Source organism: Macaca nemestrina, chromosome 16 (genome assembly GCF_043159975.1).
Source record: "Macaca nemestrina isolate mMacNem1 chromosome 16, mMacNem.hap1, whole genome shotgun sequence".
Taxonomy (NCBI): domain Eukaryota; kingdom Metazoa; phylum Chordata; class Mammalia; order Primates; family Cercopithecidae; genus Macaca; species Macaca nemestrina.
In genome coordinates, this window is record NC_092140.1 from 35,716,339 (window position 1) to 35,720,636 (window position 4,298).

The window sequence follows — 4,298 nt, forward strand, 5'->3', positions numbered from 1 at the left end:
CTGGACTGTGTGTTTCATTGTTGTGAAGAAACAGATATACAGACATTCAACTTCCCAAGGTTGATTTTCTGGGTAATAGTTTCCACTGGCCTGTTGGGTCTTCCTTTCTTTGGTTCCCTGCCTTTGGAGCACTTCATTGTTTCATCATTATTGTACCTCAGCAAAGGCAAAAGGTTAAAATGAGGTTTAGGGATTGCTCATTGCATTTCACAAGCTTCTTTGGAGCGTTTTCTATGTGAAAGATGGGATGAAGTTCATAAAATGCAAGGTCCCTACTTAATAAGAAACAGTGATGATAAATTTAATACAAGGCAAAATGAAATGAGCACTAAATAACTACATACTGATCGCTGCAGAAGTTCACCTGTCTGTGTCTCTCAGCATGTAATCTCTTTCTCCACCCAACAAAAATAATCCAGAATTAGCAATTGCTTTTTTTCCCAGATAGTTAGGTCAAACCCAGCCTAGTATTCCAGAGTTTGCTATCATTTACCCCTGACCTTTCCTGGATTTCAGCTGCCTAATTTTAGCTGGCACTTCAAAATATGAATGTTCTAAATCCCAGGGGCCATGTGAGAAGTACAGAAAAGGCTAACATAGGAAATACTCTCCTGAAGCAGTTGCCAAAAAGAGCCCTTGTTTTCTTGAACAGTTAGTTGTTAAGCAATAATAATAATGCCACCACAATTTATTGTAGTAAAAGTAGGCAGAATAAATATAATTTACATACATCAAAGAAAACCAAGAGATATGCAGCTGTAAGATGTAGAAGTCCAGAAATCCAAAAATTGTAGAGGCCAAGCTTATAGAAAGCAGTGACTCTGGTGTGACTGACTGACTGGCAAACATTATTAGTCAGTCCTTGAAATGACGCACATTTAAAAATCAAAAGATTGAATAAGTATAATCAAATTTGGAAGTCCTGTTGAACACTTCCAGGATTCAAGACTCACTGGAACAGAGGGAATAACCCTATCATGTTAGAAAGGAAGTATGTATGATCAGAAAAACACCCAAAGTCCAATAAATGTGATATCCTTGATTATGTCTGCAATTTAGTTGACCTCAAGCAAGTCAGTTAATATCTCAGAGCCTGTTTAATTATCTATTAAATATAAATATTAATATATCTACTAATTCTTACATCCAATCAATACATGTTAGTATATGTACTATATAATTTTAGTTTACCCGCCAATGTGGGCAAACTCTCACAACCCCTCTCCAGCATGCTACGGGTCAACCCTTCACCTGAACTGGCCATGTTCCTTTACTACTTTCACATTTCTTGGAATGATAGTAATTTTTCCAGTAATGTCATTAAACCCTTGTTCGCTTAGCAAACTTCCTTTAAGGCTCAACTCAAGTACCATCTTCTTGGATGAGTTCTCCTAAACTCTGGGATTCTTACTATGGACATATCTCTATTTGGGTATCTAAAACATATTAACTCCCTTTGTTTGTTTCTGTGTCTATCTTCTCTATTAGATTGTGAGTTCCCAGATGGCAAGAGCTATGCCTTTTACATTTTTGTATACTTACACATTGGTGGGTAAACTATAGTTATATAGGTGTTTGCTCTTTACCATGGGCTAGTGTTTCTCAAGTGTCTGAAGACCATATGTCACAGAGTCATTTTGAATGGTTTATTAAAAATGCGAATTCCTGGCTCCCAACTCTGAACTACATAATCAGAACTCCCAGGATGGATGGGGCCCAGAAATATTTACTTTAACGAATACTTCAAGTAGCCCTTATGCACCTAAAATTGGAGAAGCGCTGCCATATAGATGTTTGCAAAACATTGAGTATTTTCAACAAGCAGTCACAGGATTAAGTTCTGCTTGCCTAAGACTGCTTTGAAAACAGCATGTAACATGGGCTGAAGGACTACAAGACAGAAAGCAGACAGACTGGATAAACAGCTACCACAATTAACAGGTGAAAAGATGCAGCTCTGAGAGAGGAAAGTGTGCAGGCCGGGCTGTAGAAACAGGGCAGATCTGAAAGGGCGGAGTCAGCAGGGCATACTGGCCAGATGTGAGAGAGGAAGCTCAGTTAAGAGGTTTCTGGTTAGAATGGCCATTAACCTAGACCAGGGCTCAGGAAACTATGGCCAGAGGGCCAAATCCAGCCTGCTGCTCTGTTTTTGTAAATAAAATCCTATTGGAATGCAGTCAGACCCATTTGCTTATGTATTGATTAAGCTTGCCTTCCACGATAACAGCATAGTTGAATAGTTAACAGAAACATACAAATGGCCTAATATATTTACTATCTGGCCTTTCCAGAAAAATATTGCTGACCCCCGATTTAAATAAGCAATATTAAAGAAAAAGAGAGGCAGCAATTGAGTTGAAAGAGAAGAGAGTTCTGGAGATGTAATGAATTCCATTTGGAAAATAATGACTTAAGATATCATGGAGCATACACAGAGAAAATTAGGAGCATCTCTGGGTTAAAGACACAAACTTGTTTATTATGGTTTTGAGATGCTAATGAAAGAAGGGGGTGAATAGCAATACTAGAGGAGAAGTCAAAGAGTAGAAAAAAAGGAAAGAAGAGATGGACAGTAAACTGTTAGAGGTCCCAAATGCAAGAAGACTGGGCGGAGAAGAGAAATGTAGAAAAGACTGAAAGGAACGAAGAAAACTGGTGTCGTGAAAGTCGAGAGGAAGGGGAGGTCAAGACAAAGGAGTAGGCTTAGAATCTGAGCAAAATGAACAGAAATGGGATCTTTGTAACTAATAATCTGAAAACCACATCAGAGACCTCATCTAAAGCAGTTTGTGTGTATGCATGTTGTGTGTGTGTGTGTGTGTGCGAGAGACAGAGAGAAAGAGAAAGACAATATATCTCTGTTTTCTTATTTCCTGTTCATATATATATATATACCCACACATATATATATATTACATATATATATATCACATATTATGTAACTTTAGCAGTAGAGAAGGATTAATGGTTGAAGATAGTGGATTAAACATATATGTGTTTTTCCTCATCCTTCTTCTAAAATTCCACTAAAATGACAAAAAAAATTAAATACATAAACCCACAAGGACAGAGATGAAAGAGATGACACCAGCCAACTAGAAATGTTAACAAAATTGTGTAAGATGAAAACCAGATAGATGGACAACTTATTCAGATTTTTGCTTTCTCTACTGAATGTCTTTCCGAGAAGCAAGGAGGCTGACATGGTTCACAACCCAGACCTGCCTCAGGAAGGGAGGCAGCAGTTTCCTTGGAAGGGAAGACAAGGGACTGAAGTAAGGCCAAAAATGAAAGAACTGATTCTAAGTCTAACAGATCCTGGCATCCATAACTTCTCTATATGATCAGTATTGTTGAAAGACAGACTTATTTTCTGAAGAGGTTGTGCCAGATTTTCTCCGGACTTTGGACTTCATCATGGCAAGAACAGCTGAAGGTGGAAATGTGGACCCTATCTGCAATAAAAAAGATTTAGCAAAGAATTGCCTCATAAACAGTGAGATCTTTAGCCCACATCCCTTTTAGCAGCGACCAGCAGCCTTATATGTCCCAGCAAGAGAATGGAGATTCTGTTCTGAAAAAATAACCTGCCCCAGGGAAAAAAAACCCACAAATATCAACATCAGAGTGAGAAGGGTTCTCACTGAAATGGGCTATGTTCTTGCTCCTTTCTGCCCAGGTATGTAGAATTTCCAAGTGTCCTCTTTGTGCCACATTTTGAAATATGAATGAGTAGGCAAAAACCAGTAGACCTTTTAGGAAATACAGAGCAATAAGAAACAAGAAGCAAAGCCCGTGTGATGTATGAACAAAAGGAACATTCAGAGATCGAGAAAGTGCTCTTGGAAACTGAAAATATGCTAGGAAAAATAAAACACAGTAAAAGAGTTTCAACAGTCAAAGTTGAGAAAAGTAAAATATGAAGTTACTCTGCCAAAGTGTGTTTCCACAAAACTAAGGAAGAAAATGAAGGAATCCAGGCAACAGGTGAATCCAACACAGGAAATACTCAAAAGCTATTCCCAAGGTGATAGAGGGGAAAGAAACCTAGCCTGTCTATGAAACCATCAGTCAATCAGTCTTGTTAAAAGCAGAAGAGCAGAGGAAGGGCATCTCCAAGGAAACATACAACATATGGGAGTTTGTAGTCCCATGAAAGCATCTGAGGATAAATGAATGACAGCTACATAAAAAAGCAAGCAAACAAGAAGAAATTAGACAATTGTTAATCTCCCCCAAAATTCTTGCTTATATAGAAAAAAATATATAATCATAGTTATATAGCTTGGATATGAGCA